Source organism: Neopsephotus bourkii, unplaced genomic scaffold (genome assembly GCF_033783945.1).
Source record: "Neopsephotus bourkii isolate Nb327-2 ecotype Australia unplaced genomic scaffold, CSIRO-AGI_Nbou_v1 NB_1780, whole genome shotgun sequence".
Classification (NCBI taxonomy): Eukaryota; Metazoa; Chordata; class Aves; order Psittaciformes; family Psittacidae; genus Neopsephotus; species Neopsephotus bourkii.
In genome coordinates, this window is record NW_026902254.1 from 8,786,411 (window position 1) to 8,804,561 (window position 18,151).

At 36.9% G+C, this 18,151-nt stretch overlaps 1 long non-coding RNA gene across 1 annotated transcript in view; it reads right to left on the reverse strand.

The window, feature by feature from the left end:
• Positions 1-759: 759 nt before the first annotated feature.
• The window catches only part of LOC133226362 (uncharacterized), a 216,568-nt gene continuing 199,176 nt past the window's right edge, over positions 760-18,151 (reverse strand). The window contains exon 2 of the long non-coding RNA XR_009729486.1: positions 760-870. This is a non-coding gene — a long non-coding RNA (uncharacterized LOC133226362). The remainder of the gene's footprint in view (positions 871-18,151) is intronic.

Genomic DNA, 18,151 nt, shown 5'->3' on the forward strand with positions numbered 1-18,151 from the left:
CATAGGCTGCCAGTATCTCTTTCTCAGTTGGGGTATAGCTTGCCTCAGATCCTCTGTATCCCCGACTCCAAAAACCAAGGGGTCGACCTCGAGTCTCTCCTGGAGCTTTCTGCCAGAGGCTCCAGGTAGGGCCATTCTCCCCAGCTGCGGTGTACAATACATTTTTTACATCTGGCCCAGTCCGAACTGGTCCAAGGGCCACTGCATGAACTATCGCGCGTTTAATTTGCTCAAAGGCTTGTTGTTGCTCAGGTCCCCATTTAAAATCATTCTTCTTACGGGTCACGTAATAGAGAGGGCTTACAATCAAACTGTAATTTGGGATGTGCAGTCTCCAGAACCCCACTGCACCCAAGAAAGCTTGTGTTTCTTTCTTATTAGTTGGTGGAGACATTGCTGTTATCTTGTTGATTACATCTGTGGGGATCTGTCTACGTCCATCTTGCCATTTTATTCCCAGAAATTGAATCTCCTGTGCAGGTCCCTTGGCCTTACTTCGTTTTATGGCAAAACCGGCTTTCAGCAGGATTTGGATTATTTCCCTCTACGTTGCCAGTTGCTCTGCTTCCATTGCTGCAACCACCCCCACAGGGCATTTGCCACCATCCATGAGTCAGTATAAAGTGCTGGCCACTTTTCTTGTTCAGCAATGTCCAGGGCCAGCTGGATGGCTTTCACCTCAGCAAACTGACTCGATTCACCCTCTCCTTCAGCAGTTTCTGCAACTTGTCGTCGACGATTCCATACAGCTGCCTTCCATCTCCGATGTTTTCCCACAATACGGCAGGACCCATCAGTAAACAAGGCATACTGCTTTTCACTTTCTGACAGCTGATTATATGGTGGGGCCTCTTCAGCACGCATCACCTCCTCCTCTGTTGATATCCCAACCCCTTCGTGCCCCACGTTGGGCGCCAAAAAGAACTGTCGTGGTTTAACCCACAGCCAGACAGCTTGTTACCCACTCCTAAAGAAGAATAATCCCTTTCAACATGACTTAAGCGTCCAATCCTGTGATGACTATTAGAGGGGCCCTGCCTCCAGCCAGGTGGAGGTAGGGGACAATCGGATTTACTGGACTGTGTGGATCAGATGGCCTGGCACATCAGTCCCGCAGAAGTATAAGGCTCTAGTAGGTACTGGTGCAAGGTGTTCCCCCTCTCTTGCACCACAGGAGCTCACTTCAAGGGCCTAGAAAGACACTCACACCGTCCGCGGGCTCTTGAACTCTCTCTTCAAAGTTCTTTTCAACTTTCCCTTACGGTACTTGTTGGCTATCGGTCTCGTGCCGGTATTTAGCCTTAGATGGAGTTTACCACCCGCTTTGGGCTGCATTCCCAAGCAACCCGACTCCGAGAAGCCCCGGGCCCGGCGCGCTGGGGGGCCGCTACCGGCCTCACACCGTGGGGATCAGTACTGCACCCAGTCTTGTTCAAATTCTTTACTGGTTGAGTGGGCAAAGTGTACCTCAGGAAGTCTACAGGTAACACCAAACTGGGAGGAGTGGATGATACAATGGAAGGTCGTGGTGCCATCTAGAAAGGCCTTGAAGGGCTGGACAAACCAACATGAACCTTATGAAGTTCAACAAGGGGAAGCACAGATTTGTGTAACTGGGGAAGAACATGAGCCAGCAATGCTCCCTTGCTGCACAGACTGAAATGCAAATCAAGAAAAATAAATATTCTTGAACAGGATTATTCCTTGATTTTCAGAGCGCTTACAAAAAAATTGCATGTAACAGATATGGCAGGAATGTAAATACCTAAGGCCATGGCTGATTAAGGTAGTAGGTTTTCTTTTGAATGCAAGAAAATATTTATGTGAATTTAAATTGGAATTGTATATATTTCATGTTGGATTGATTAACCAGAATCTGTTTTTTTTTCATATTCTATTTCAGTAGTTTAGATATCCCTTCTGTACAGGAATAATCTTGCCAGATGAAACTATACATTTCAGGAAATGGTTTTGTCTAAAGGCACCAGCAAATAGCTGACAGAGAGTACTATTTGATGAACTGCAGCTACAACACATCTTTCCAGAAATCATAGCCTACATATTGCTGTATTATCTTGACTAAATTTTTCCTTTAAATATCTGCCTTAAAGAAGAAAATGACACCTCTGTTATCTACCAAGTCTAATTCTCATAATATTAGAAATCTTTCAATAATTTATCTTAAAAACAACATACCTAGAGCTCTATATTTGTAACATAATGTGAAGAAAAGTTACATAGCTCTGTATCATATAACGTAATGTATCCCACTTTAAAAGAAATCCATTGGATCTCAGGAACAAAATGAGCTTCCACTGTCTCTGTGTGAATTTAATCCATAGACCTCTATTTTGACTGGTATGTGAATGTGTATATGTATGCTTGTATATGTTTCTTTTAATATATAAATATGCAATTTTTGAGGAGGGTTGTTATTCTTAATTTTTCCTTTCATCTTCATGTGTTCTTTTTATGTCTCTTCTCCACTAATTCCTCTCTCTTGATGTGACTGAAACTTCATTCCTACTGAAAACAGTTGGGGTTTTGACATTGATTTGAAAGGAGTCAAGATTCATGCCCTGCAAATATTTACAGAAAGCAAGCTTGTAACTCCTAAAACGCACACTTGAAACTTCTACCTATCGTGATTACTCAGTCAGCTGTACAGATTGCACTTAGTAATTCTTCATTCTTTTGTTAAAAAACTTTTCTCCTTCATTCTGTAATGTTTTGTTGCTCTTGTTTGAAGCCCCAGAACTTGCAAAAGTTAAATGGCCATTTTCTATAAAACAGATTCAATTAAGTCTTAAACTCCTTCTAAAGAGGTTTACTGAACAAAATGTTAAAAAGTTGAAAAATACTTTATATATATATATACACACACATAAGAACACGTGTTGCTTTTTGGCTTCATTCACATAATTTGGGATGACGAAAGGCAGTAACAGCTGTTAAAGGTGGCTGTTAAGGGCAGAAAGGACTGGTAGTTTTGAGACCTCACAGGATGCTACTGATAGGCATTCAAAGAGGATAGCTGAGGCTACATCAAAGCATCATCAAGCTTTGTTTAAGTGCTAGGCTGCATCTCCCATATACTATAGAGCTACCCTGTGGCAATTCTAAATATAAACCAAGTCATAAGAAACCAAGCTGTATTAATGAATGCATTTATTTTTTAACAAAAGAAGAAAAGAATAACTGTTTTTGTCTCTCAAATTCAATGGTTTTCATAGCTGTTTTTTATTGTAAGGAGGGCATTCATTTAGAGGATCACTCCTGAAACCTAGGCTTCTCTGATGCTTTGTTTCCTGTTTTCTCTCTCTACCAATGCAGAGAGCAGATGCTCAGTAGCTGCCAGCTGGCTTTGAATGGAGAGACTATATTATAGTGCAGAAATACATTAAATCCCTAATTCCTCTGGGTACACAGTGCATAGTACTGAATTTACTATCTGACAAAAAGACAAAGGTTAAAAAAAAAAAAAAATTATTTCCTTTGCTTTTAGAAGTGACACAAGTTTTTTGAGCAGAAAACTTTCAGGAGAATCAGTTTAAAATCATGATAGAGTCCTATTAGCATTACTGAGAAAACGACCTTCACTAAGCTTGAAAGTATCTTCACCTGAAGTCTAAGAGTTTAACAGATATCTCTCATTAAAAAAAAATCCCAGTGAATAATTTTCAAGGAAAATTGGAATGAGATTGTGGACAGCACATAGTACACCCCAACATAAAAAAAGCAAAGCAAAGCAAACCAACCAACCAAAGAAAAACAACCCCCCCCCACAAAAAAAAAAAACAAAAACAACCCAAACAAACAAACAAAAAAAACCCTTGAAAATTATTATGAAAATTATTATTTTAACAACATTATGAAATGGAACAATTTTATTTCGATTTCCTTTTGTGGAAAATAAGACACAACATCTTCTAGTGTCAGAGGTGCTCAGAATGAATTAATAATAATAGACAAACAAATGTAAACAGACGTGCCTAACCTTCACTATGCTGGAATTAAAGGCTTTACAGTAAATGCATTTGTAATGAGTAGGAACATTCTGGTCTGGATGATAGTTTCTTTAGTTCAATTCAGATTTCCAGATAATTTTTTTAAATATGTTACAAATCCTGCATAAGAAAAAATCTTGATTTTGCTTTTTATTTATTGTTTATCTATAAAAGTGTAGGGTTTTAGAACATTTAATCAGATTCAAAATTTACTGCTCTTCACAAAAAAAGGATTAACATACCTAATTAGCAAGAATCCGCACAGAATTTGTGCAGATTAAGTCTTTAACTTGTGCTCTATGGCTCACCTCTCTTCCTTGTTTTAACACATTATAACAAACTGTTATTGTAAGCAGCCAGCAAAAAGTATTATCTACTGTTAGCCACTGTGATCAAGAATGTGGCAATGAGGAGGGATACCATATATAACACTAATTTAAAAATATAATTCCATTCAGTTAATCACATTGGATACACTAAATGAAGGCAAATATGAAAAACTAAGAAGAGCTCAGTGATTTTAACAGGTTATGATAAAACCTGTATTCTGAGAATTTGTGAATGATTCACCCATTTTCAAGTTGTCCCACATTTGCCATCTTATTTCTTTAGGTGACTTCCTACATCTGTAAGGAATTTAAGTTCCGCATATGTTCAAAGAGGCTGGCCATGAAATCAGTCTTCTGAACTCATGTAGGACTGGAAGTTACAGTTTCTGAACAGTAAAGCTACATTAAAAGATTTTTAATATTTACATAGCCTTATATTTTCCTACTACATAGCTATGGGTCCATTTGTTGTTTTTCTCCTCCTCCTAAAAAATTTTTTCTCTGTGTTGGGTCAAATACAAATCTAGTATGTTACACCATGAATCTATTCCATGACATTTTTAAGCTACTGCTTCTTTAGTTGTTATGGTCTGCCAATTGCTCTCACCATGCCAGGTACAAAGTCAAACAAAGCCAATGAAGTATGCACTGATTTGAAGTAATCGTTTTAGTAGTGTTAACAGCTTTTAGTTAAGGAAGATAACCTCACAACAAAATATTGTAAGGGTGCCTTAAAACAATGTATGTGTTCATCCTCCTCTGCTGTTGTTTCTTCCTTCCATGCAAACTAGATAGGGCTTTGTGTTTATGTATGATGTTAAATCTATGTAAATAGGGAAACAGAATAAGGCTGTAATTTTTTTTCCAAGTGGTTTCACTATCTATGATCCAAATTCTAGCTTTGATATAAAACAGCTCTCTGTAAGCTTGGTTGAAACTTTTGAGAAAATTGATGAATGGTGAGAAATGTCTATAAATTCATAGGAAAGAACCATAAAAGATAACAAGAGTAAAAATGCAGGAAGAGGTGGATATTGAGATAGTACAGTAGTCAGCATCTGGTGAATTAAAGACAAAAAACACTGATGCGGAAATGTATAAAATCCCAAGAAAAAACAAAATGTATGTGGAAACAAGATGATTTAGCAACATCAAGGATCAGCCCATACCAAGGAGCAAGAGAGGTCACCCTTCGAATTCTAATGGCTATATATCTACCAACAAAGACACAGTGTCTCATCTTAAATACCAAACACATTAATTATTAATCTGGGAGATTATCAGTCTTGGCCATCTACTAAATATATTCACATAAAAATAATAATTGCTTTGAATTATTTTAATTATGAGTAAGCTTCCTGCAGTCCTTTTGCAACTTGGAAAAGATGCCTGTATTGTGATCCAGAGCTGAAAATTTTAAGACCATTTGGGCTGATAGTACAAGCATGCAAAATACATTTTATATATGTAAAAACTGCTGAAGGACTACATTGTTAAAACACTTCAATGCATTAAACAATCCAGAGTTCTTCAATGACAGATTAAACAACTTTGTGTGATTCATTGACAGATTTCCATCAATTTCTCAGTGCCTGCCTTAATCCTTTAGATGTATAGTTTGAGGGTTTTTTAATTCAAGGTTATGTGATCAATTCATTCATGACAAGTGAATTACCTGCTGCTTTTCTTTTTTCAATATCTAGCTTAAAATGCAATTGTTTTTAATGATGCACTTGCCCTTGGTAACTTCTTCCAAATAAAATTAATCTTTGATGGTAATATTCTCCACATGCTGTATCATGTCAAGAACTATAAATGTTCCATCACTATTTTTATGTTACTTTATAGCTGTAGAAGGACTAGCAATTTATTAGCTCTTTTACATTGTCATCATTATTATGTATGTCACATAGTGAAAGAATGATGAACTGCTGCCACAGAGTATTTTGTTACAAAAAAAAAAAAACAACAAAAAACCAAAACCACAACAAAATACCCACCCCCCTTTCAGGAAGTGTGAAAGACCATAGCTCTGCTGTTGCCTGATTTCCTGATTTCTAGAACATTAAAATATGAGCTATGTCATGCTTTTCGCACCAAAGAATGCTGTTGCTGTGAACTTCACTTTAACTTGCTCTATACAACAAAATGGAGAGGTTTTGTACTTGAGGTTCTGCAGTCTTTTATTTCCCTGCATCACATGCACTGCTTGAGGAACAAAAAAAACAATTTTAAAAGAAAAAGAGGTATAAAAAAATTGAAAAAGAAGAGATAATAGGGATTCTGAGTGGCTGGTCTTCATATCAAAAAGGGATAATCATAAAATGCTCATAAAATGCTCCTGCAGAAGTATTTTCAGACTGTCCATATTTCACTAATTTAAAAGTATATTCTTTGTCCTATGAATGTGGACATTAAATAAGGTACAGAAGTTAATAAGCATGTTAAATTAATTTTCCTATCTGAAAACATGTAGTAAAAAGTGAGAATAGCTTTCAAGTTTAGGATTTGTAGAAAGGAAGGACATAAGAATGGAAGGAGGGAAGGAAGGACAGAAGGAAAGAGGAAAGGAAGGATGGAAAAGGTGGAATGGAAGGACAGGAAGGAAGATTGGATGGGAAGGACAGAAGAATAGGAAAGACAGCAGGATGAGAGGAAGGGAAGGCAGGCAGGAAGGAAAGGAGGCAGGAAGGCAGGCAGGAGATATATAATACATATAATATCAGTTACTAAAAGCTGGTCTTGATGCATAACTTCCATAAGGATTCCAAGAGGAGATCAATCATCATGCTTGCTTAAAAACATGAACTTTGAAATAGATCTTATGGAATCAGTTTAGTTTCTATCAATCTTATAGAATTTTGATTAAGGATACACTTTTGTAGGTGATCTAAATAACAATAACAACAACATTTCTCAGAAGAAATTTAATATATCAGTATTGAATAGGACAGAACTGTTTTTTAACTTCTGCAAGCCAAGGCAAGATCAGTCCCAATATCATAATTCTGCATAAAATTTCACTTGTCAGTTGATATTGAAATAGGATATATATGCTTAAGAATTTCAGCGCCACTTTGCTATTAAATACCTTAAATTGTTCTTAGGAACTTCTTTACTGTGAGGGTGACCAAGAACTGGAATAGGCTGTGTAATCTCATGGCATGAAAATATTTAAGAGCTACCTGGAGAATCCTGAGTAATGTGCTGCAGGTGACCCTGCATAAGCAGGGAGGTTGGACTAGAAGACTTCCAGGGGTCCCATTTAATCTCAACCATTCTATGAAAACAAACACGGAGCAATCAATATGATTTATATAAAAAGGCAGATGGATTACTTTGAAAGTTTAACAGGTACATATTATTTTAAGCCTCTTAGATGACCTATCTGATTACTGTTACTAAAATGGCAGACGCTACTCTTCATTTCAAAAAATAATCTCAGATTTTGCTTGCCCCCTCATTCAAAACTTTTCACAGACTTAGAATCATAGAATAGTTAGGGTTGGAAAGGACCTTAAGATCATCAAGTTCCAACCCCCCTCCCATGGGCAGGGACACCTCATACTAAACCATGCCACCCAAGGCCTCATGCAACCTGACCTTGAACACTGCCAGGGATGGAGTATTCACAACCTCAATGGGCAGCCTATTCCAGTGCCTCACCACCCTAGCAGGAAAGAATTTCCTCCTTATATCCAATCTAAACTTCCCCTGTTTTAAGCTTGAGCCCATTACCCCTTGTCCTATCACTTCAGTTCCTAATGAAGCGTCCCTCCCCAGCATCCCTATAGGCCCCCTTCAGATACTGGAAGGCTGCAATGAGGTCTCCACGCAGCTTTCTCTTCTCCAGTCTGAACAGCCCCAACTTTCTCAGCCTATCTTCATATGGGAGGTTACCCAGTGCCCTGATCATCCTTGTGGCCCTCCTCTGGACTTGTTCCAACAGTTCCATAGCCTTTTTATGTTTAGGATGCCAGAACTGAACACAGTACTCCAACTGAGGTCTCACGAGAGCAGAATAAAGGGGCAGGATCACCTCCTTCGACCTGCTGGTCACACTCCTTTTGATGCAGCCCAGGATACGGTTGCTTTCTGGGCTGCAAGCGCACACTGCTGGCTCATGTTCATTTTCTCATTGACCAACACCCCCAAGTCCTTCTCTGCAGGGCTGCTCTGAATCTCTTCTCTGCCCAACCTGTAGCTGTGCCTGGGATTGCTCCAACCCAGGTGTAGGACCTTGCACTTGGCATGGTCTAACTTCATAAGGTTGGCACTGGCCCACCTCACAAGCGTGTCAAGGTCCCTCTGGATGGCATTCCTTCCCTCCAGCATATCAAACAAACCACACAGCTTGGTGTCATCGGCAAACTTGCTGAGGGCGCACTCAATCCCACTGTCCATGTTAGCGACAAAGATGTTGAACAAGACCGGTCATAACACCGATCCCTGACGGACATCACTCGTTAATGGTCTCCAGCCAGACATTGAGCCATTGACCACAACTCTTTGTGTGAGGCCATCCAGCTGCTACATAAGGTTCCTATTTGGCTTTGAAAATTAATCCTAGTGTTTTTTTCCAAGCATATGTATTTTGAAGGCAAATGAAAATAGATGAAAAATTATATATTTTATGAGCTGTTCTGTATTTGATGTTAAAATTCCTATTGTAACTCCCACTAATGTCAGCAAGATTTTTTCCGCTGGCATCTATCGTTGTTAAAGCAGGTGTATTACACAAAATGTTGTAGGTGCAATATTTCACCCAATTTAAGATTGTATTTTTTTTCTAGCAAAATAATGTATTATGGGTTTATTTAAATAAAATCTCATTTGTTTTCTAAAAAGTCTTTTTACTTATTTTCTATTTTTCTTAATAATTACAACTTGTTTAAACAGTTCTATTATATTCGTGTATACCAAAGATGTGCATGTCTTAGTCTAGCATTTAATGATTTTTCTATAAATTATTTACCTTAGAAAAGTCTTTTGAGATAAAAAATATTTATAAGTTTTTATCAAATAAAGAAGCCATAAACTTACACAATGACACTCCTTTCTTAAAAATACATGTGATCAAAAATTATGGAACTTAAAAACCTTCCCTTTGTGAAAGAAGCTGATAAAAAATAGTACAAAAAAACCCAGATATCCTTAAAGTATCTGTATAATAAAATATTTTTTGACCATTTACAATTGTATTTTTTAAAAAAACTGAAGATTGTTAATACAAGTGATAAGTTGTCTCAGAGGCTACAAAAGTCCTCATCATCCTGTCTCCAAACCTCTTCATCGTCCAGTGTAGCTGTTTCTTTATTCTTCTTTAAATAAGATAAATTATTAAATAAACCCCTAACAAATAGCGAAATAATGTTTCTTTCGGCACCCAGAGTTTAAACATTCTCCTTTCCAATTTATGAAATAACTTTTCGAACAGATATACTAGGCTCCTTGTTTACCTCCTTATGACATAATAATTAGAAGTCATAAATAGTCATATATATTTATATAGAATCGTAAATAACAATAATTTATTTGTCGTATTATAAGATGTTTCCTCCCACTACCACCTTTGTTTCATAGAAGCCTTTATTCTCCAGCATGGACTGATAATCTGATCGGCCACATCACTTCATAACTTGCAGGGAAAAACTTCTTAAATGCATTTTTACTATTTCTTACCCTATTTGACATTGACTGAAAGATTAACACTATGGGGCAAAGGTTAAGTCCAAACAAATACTATGGGTCAAAAGGAATACAATGTAGGTGTTTCTTAGAGCCTTACGCTGCTGAAAACAGTAGTAACAGAGAAAGTTGTTTTCATGAAGAGTCACCTACAGCAGAGTCATACAGGGCAAAGATGCAAGCACTTTCACTTCAACTCCGATTTGGAAAGTTTAGTGAAAGTTCTGATTCTGCATTACCATATATCCTGCTTATATTTTTAGCCTCTCTTTTTCTCCTTGGCCTCTATGACCTTGCTGCAACATGAGCCAGTGGAAATGCCCCAGGTAGCTGATAGTGCAGTGACTCTTACATGATCCCATTGAGGAGTGTGGAAATCATTCCTAACATGAGAAATTTTATACTTGCTTCAAATTGAAGATTTTGTGTTCTTTTACAAAAATTGTTCCTGGTTTAGAGGAAGAGTCATAGCGGTAGGGGACAAAATGGTCGTTATTAGTCAAGCAGGCTCCAGGAAATATTTCAGGCCATGATCTGTTCCATAGATTTATGCCAGTTATTCCTAGGTAAACTATGTGCATAAGAAAACCCCTACACCTTAACTCTGTATGAATTGGGTCTAGGAGAAAAAGAAAAAAAAAAAAAGGCAAAATATACAAAACCCAAAACCAAATAAATAATAAAAAATAAAATAAAAATGTCAAAATATACAAAACAAAATCCAAAACCAAATAAATAATAAAAATCCAACAAACAGGGAGGCAGAGATCAATCTTATATGAACTTATCAAAATTTTGTACTGGTAATACAGTTTGAAATTCTTAATTGGAAAATAAGATAATAAAATAAGATAACAAAAGCTGATAACAAAAACCCCTAACTTTCATAAAAATAGCCAAACTTAGAAAAGTAACAATTCATTCTGAAAACGAAATTTAAATCTACAGCATCATGTATAAAGCCTAACCCAGTGAGTCTGTCTGTGCCCTGTAGACTTACTGAAGTAATGAAAACACAAGCTAAAAATGCAGAGGTAATTTCTAGATTTTGTTTGCCTTGTAGTCCTCTAGGCAGTCAGTCTCTGAACCACAGCTGTTCGATTCTTGTGTTACCTTAAAAGCACAACCTTTAGATACAGACCGAATCATTCTGAATACTATGTTTTTTCTTTTTATTTTTTTTATACCCTTGAATAATAACCATGGAAAGCTATATTATTATTAAGAATTTCCATAGTTCTCATCAGCTGAATATCAGGATGCCTATTGTCAGAATTCAGTTTACATTCCAAATATGAAAGTGCTCAGCTCTGGATAAAAGTGTCACTGTAAAGGAAAATCAGAGTGCTTTGGGGAAGACTTTGTTCAATAATCACTGCTTCTCACTGTAATCTGTGAAACAGTTTTTTATGAAACTTGCAGCATAAAGCTAAGCACAGGGGTTTTTTTGTCTTTGTTTTTTTTTTCTTATTTTTCTTTACAGAACCATTTCTTTGCTTTTGTTATCTTTGTTGCCCACACTCCACATCGAGAAATCTGAAAGGTTTTTAGCAACTCTTCATGGAAGAATGGAAGAAGAATGATTTATAGAAGCCAGTTCCTCACTTGAATGCATGAAATAAAAAGCAGTCATAAAAAAAGGCACACTGTTAGTATGAATAAATCCTAAGTATGCAAATTTGGAATAGCAATATCTAAACAATTCAACCACTTCTAAAGATGATTGACTTAAAGGTATGCTACAGTGAGTGTATAGTTAGGTTCACATAAATAAAAGTACTGTTTTTCTGACATGTGAATGGTATAGGCAGTGAACAGTAAAGATTAAAATACGTGGCATTTCTCCTTCAAGTCATAGATGAAAACTAGGCATATCATAATTTATCTGTATCTAAGACCTCAATTGGATAGAACGATTAGAAACATTAAGTTAACACTAAATGCATGCAAATCTGAGGAAAAGCTTTGACTTATTCTTTAACCAGCATAGGAAGACTGCATGCGTTTTCTGATTACCTACAGACATTAAATGTTACCCAATTAGCTTTGCTCTTTGATGAACTCTTTATTGTTTACAAATTTTACCACAACTGCAGCATCTTCAAAGGAAGAAAATACTCTGTATTAAAAACTGCTTTAATCTGGCATAGAAAGATACAGGAAGAATCAGTGTCTTTCAACTAAATAAAGCCTAATTAAAGGAGAAATAGGCACATTTTTAATAGTGACTTAATTAATTATTGGAATTAATGCCAAAGCATAATAACAAATTCTGTTCATCGTAGACTTCTCACATCATACCAATTTCAGAAAGTAGGCTTAGATTAATATATTTTGCTAGGTTCAACTCAGGAAAAAAAAAGTCCGTACTATTCAGGGAATCAAACAAATTTATCTAATTCTTTCTTCTAGAACTAAAAATGTATTTATTTAAGACTATGTTTGGATGTATTAACAGTAATAATTGATTTTAACAAAGTAACAATGTACTCTAGATTGTTAATTCCCAACTATCTTCTTAGTAATAACTCACTAATCATTGCATATTACACTGTATTAATGACTTGATTTTTTTAAAAAAGAAAGTAACTCTAAAAAAATAAACATTAATTTGAATTAGTGACTGAACAAATGGTGTCTTCTAAGCCTCACCTTTCTAAAAGTGATCTGTAATATAAACATTTAACAACGAAAAAAAGGACAGAAACCTACAGTTGCTGGACGTTTGCTGAACTTTTTAAAGAGATAGCATTAGCTATTACAACAGCTCCCAGAGAAGCAAAATAAAATTGTTTGTTTTCTTATGTTTTAAATCCTCCATTAAGTTCACTGCCCTAGACTTCAAGAGAGCAGACTTTGGCCTCTTCAGGAACCTGCTTAGTAAGGTTCCATGGTATATAGACTTAGAGGGCAGGGGGCCCAAGTCTCTTGGTGGATATTCAAGGATCACTTACTGCAAGCTCAGGAGTGTTGCATCCCAACTAGAAGGAAGTGAAGCAGGAGGGCCAGGAGACCTCCTTGGATGGGTAAGGAGCTGCTGAGAAAAATTCAAATGAAAAAAGAGACTTATAGAAAATGGAAGCAAGGTCAGGTGGCCTGGGAAGAGTAAAGGAATGTTGTCCGGGAAGCTAGGGACCAGGTTAGGAAAGCTAAGGCCCAGTTAGAATTAAACTTGGCTAGGGATATTAAGGATAACAGGAAGGGATCTTACAGGTACATAGCAAATAAAAACATACTAGGGAGAATGTAGACCCCCTCAGGAAGCTCTGGGGAGAACTAACTAGCCAGGATTTGGAGAAGGCTGAGGTTCTGAATAACTTCTTTACCTTGGTCTTCACTGGCAAAGGCTCTGATCGCACCACCCAAGTCTTGGAAGGCAGACGCAGGGACTGTGAGAATGAAGACCTCAGGCCCACTGTATGAGAGGAACTACTTCAAGAACAACTTAAAAATCTGAATGTGCACAAGTCTGTGGGTCCTGATGAAATCCATCCGCGGGTCCTGAAGGAGCTGGCAAATGAAGTTGCTAAGCCTCTGGCCATCATATTTGAAAATTCATGGCAGTCAGGTAAAGTTCCCGACGACTGGAAAAAGGGAAATATAACCCCCATTTTCAAGAAGGGGAAAATGAATGACCCGGGAAATTACAGTTAGTTGTTAGAGTATGGTGATTCCACACTGACGTTTTTATGCTAGCTACTCTACACATAAACTTTTTATCCTTGAGCCACAGATGAGAATGAAAACATTTCACAGCTGACATCATTGTGTTCTTACTTTGGATGCACAATACAGAAAGAATAGGCAAAAACTCTGCAAGAGAATCTTCATGGAGTAACTAGAAGTAAGGGATGATTACAATTAGAAAAGATACTGAGAATTTTCATTTGTAAATCTACTAACTGTTTAAAAGTGACTTCTTTCTTTTGCAACCCCAGTAGGACTACTTTGAAAAAACAAGGTGTATAAACTCTCTGTCTGTGGTAACATTATGTCAGAAGGTAACAAACACATATCAGAAGACAAGCTGTCTCAACGGATATCTGAACAATGTCTCTGGCTACTGACATTCCTACATTAATTTTCATTAATTTCCTTACTTCCTTTTATTAATTCTATATTTCTATTTCTTGTTATACTTGTCAAGAAGATAAACTTAGGGTTATAGAAGTTCAAATTTCACAGTGATTATATTTTTTCTATGTATATTCAAAAATCCCAACCAAATTTGTGTCTTAACACACCTGATAAAATGTCCTCATATGCATGGAACACATGCAAAGCAGTTTTCTTGTTTCACCTTTTTTTGTATGAAAACAAAACCAATCATACAATAAGCAAAAATCAGTTCTGCTACCATGTGTTTTGTGGAGTAAGACCAAAGAAATTAATGAACAAATCCTTTATATTGTCTTTTCTTTGTTTCTAATACTGTTATAAATGCCTATTAAGAAAAAAAATACACAGCAGCAATCACTTTCCTCATGAAGTTTAATATTCATCCTTGACCTCATACTTCCCTGTAACATAGGAAAACATTTTTTCTTTCCTTTCAGGTATATTCTTTGCATCTGAGGAGGTGAAAGGTTGGTTCAACTCAGCTCTTAAAGTATAGTCTGGTGATTGATCCATTTAGACACCTGAGAAGCACTTTTTTGTTTGTGTAGTCTCAGAGAACATGATAAAAATGTTTTTGTACTAAATTATGCTCTTGCTGTGGATCTCCAGCCATTCAAAGTAGGAAAGTGTCCATAGTTACAATAGGGGTTAACACCCTGTGTGTATCAAAAGCAGATTAAAAAAAAAAAAAAAAAGTGGTAAAAAGCAGATTGATAAAATGTTGAAAAACTCAGTGAAAATTGCAGAAAGTATTTTGATTTTTAGAGAGCATTCTTTTTGCCATATAGGAACTGAGTAAGCAGGTGAGATAAACTATTCAGTTATTCAGTTTGTGAATCTACTTAACGCTTACATGTAAACATTTGTGCAAATTCTGAATATTCACATTAGAGATCTTTCACAAATTTGTCCATAAGTAATAATGAATTTGTGGAGCATATTTAATAGATTCATGGAAAAGTGAAATGGACAAATCAGAGACTCTTCCAAGACAAAATAAAATTGCCTGATTTTTAGTTCACTAGTCTTATGAGTTATGAACAATTTACAGACTGTCTCCTTTTTCTTCATCTTCTTGCCAGGAATTTATAATATTCTGTTTTCAGTTACCCTATTTCTTAAGAACTGCATTCTGTGAGTTAAAATATTGTTTCCTAGATACAAGAATCACAGCTGTTAAAAGTATTTTTACTATGTCTTGCATCCATTTTGTTCCAGACTTGATTTTTGACAAGACAAACTGCATATATTTCATTACTTATATAACGCAGAACTGAAGGATAATTTCAGAGACACCCCCTAGCTAATATTGATCTGAGCTAGTACATTTGCATCATAGTGTGATGTGCCATAAGGGATTGTAACCACAGGTCCCAAAAGCAGGTTAGTCATTGGAGGGTGACACTGTGCCTGGATAAATCAGCTCTAATTCTCAACATGCTTAATTAAAATAGACATATTCCAAATACTGCAGAGATACACTGCTGTTTCTGGAGGAGATTTCTATATCATCCTCCATAATATGGTGTAAACATGACCTTCTCCTTTTAATATAGAACTTGAATAGCATTAAGGTACCTCAGTCTAAAACTTACCTGCTGCGTCAGCTTCAGTCATGGCAATTTGTAGCCTTAAAGTGTCAATAAGGGACTGAAGTATGTTTTCAGTAGTTGTTTATTTTTTATATATTTGAGAATGATTTTATCAGAGAACATGAGTGGGTCATGATGGTAGCTAAGGCCAGCCATGAATCCAAATTATCAGATAAGTCCATAGTGATGGGGAAAGTAACAATGTGAAGCCGGGACAGGAATTCCACAAGTAAGAGGAAGTCTCAGGCATGGTGGTAGTAACCAGCATTACCCATAGTCCTGTGATCTTCAATAAGCTTGTAACAATGGGGATGGTCTGAGGGAAAACCAGGTAGTCACATTTGTGGGTGAGATTCAGGGTCTGGATCAACAGAAGATATGGCTCTGCCCTGCTGTAGCTGGAATGTAGCTCAGATATGGCCCAAAAGCAAGAGCCCAGCTAAAAAGCATATGACAAGAGAAGGCAAAAGGTGGATGGGCCACTTCAGGGGTTCTCACAGCTCTTTGGAATTTGTGCAACACTTAGCATCATGGCACAGTTGCAATATCAAAGTTGGCATTGAGTCCAAGCAACCAAAACCCCAGGAGTGAGAGCATATGCTCCGGGCACTGACAGATTTATTCTATGGGGAAGTTAAGAAAGTGCAGGATCTGGTAAGAAGGGAAGCCCCCAGCCCTCCCTGAGAAGTTGTGTCACTGTGTCAGAAATTTAAAACCACTCTGAAAAGAATGGGAAGCATGATTCTTGTATTAGGGCAAATATCAGAAAGTGGGACTTATGGATGCTTAAACTACAAAATCAGAAACCAGTGCAAGAACTACCTTTCTAGTGACAGCACTGGCAAGTTAACTACATATACATGTTTCTGCTTGTCTTCTGAATCAATAATCTTGACTTTTTCCTTTTCAGTAACATACCTTTGAACACGATGGCCTTAACTGTCTGTGTAAATTATGTGCCTTCAGAGATAGATTAACAACTGTTTTAGAAAGCTTTGCTAGTTTGATTAAAAAACATTAATTTGTTGGCAGTATACAAATTAGATCTATTAGCAACAAAAAAGTCATACAGGTCTTACAGGGAACAACTACTGCTTGCCCTATGTCGTGGTTTAAGCCCAGTCAGCCATGCAGCCCTCGCTCACTCACCCCCACCTTCCTTCTCCCACTCCCGGAGGGCTGGGGAGAAGAACTGAAAGAATGCAATTCTCATTGGTTGAGATAAGAACAGTCCAGTAACTAAGATATAACACAAACCACTGCTGTTACCACCAATAATAATAATGATAAGGGAAATAACAAGGGAAGAGAATACAGCCACTCACCACTCACTGACCGATACCCAGCCCAACCGAGCAGTGCTCTACCCCTTCCAGGTAACTGCCCCCAGTTTATATACTGGGCATGACATACTGTGGTATGGAATACCTCTTTGGCTAGTTTGGGTCAGGTGTCCTGTCTGCTTCCTCCCACCTTCCCCTCCTCCCTGGCAGAGCATGAGACTCAAAGTCCTTGATCAGAGTAAACGTTATTGAGCAGCAACTAAAACCATCGATGTTATCAGTGCTGTTCCCAGGGCAAAAGTAAAAAACACAGCACTGCATCAGCTACTAAGAAGGAGAAAAATGACTGCTACTGCTGAACCCAGGACACCCTGAAACAGAGCTGGTGTTTGAACTTTGTGAGGATCAACGATAAATAAATAAGTGGACACATTTACAAGTTGACACTTTTAAATAAACAAGTGTCAACTGCACCTCAATGTAGAAGCTCAGGTAAACAATACTGTTTGAAAGCACCAAACTGTTGTTCATTTAATAGTTTTCAATATAATTGGCTGATTCAGATTTTAGCATGTGGGCAAGTGTAAACATATGGGGAGCATCAGGAACAGAGTCTGAAGTGAACAGTAGGGCATTATTACCTCAAAAAACTCAGTCCTTAAATCCCCAGCTTTATCAAGAACAGGGTATCCTTACATACTAAATGGTGTTATAACTTCATGCCTCAGGTAAAATGAAGGTATTCTCAGTATTACTGGTTTTATTATGTCTTTATTAAGGAAAGTAATTCAGTACTACACACATGCATAGATTTCACTTTGAAAATCTTAAAGCAGTATATCAGCCTTAGGCTTTAAGAGAAAATTCGTCTTTCCAATGTCTTAAATTTGTACATTATTTATGCATGAATTTTTTAAGCATATCATCTTTTAATTGAAATCTTTTTGTTGTGACAAACAGCATATTTCAACTAAGGCATTATTCATATGTTAAAACATGCTCTAGAAAACTTTATCTTCTGCCAATAGCCCAAATATTCTATAAAGTCCTTCTGTCACCAAGAATTAATTATAAAAATTGTTAAATATTGAAATTAACTACTAGAGCTTTCTGAGAACACAGTACGCTTCTAA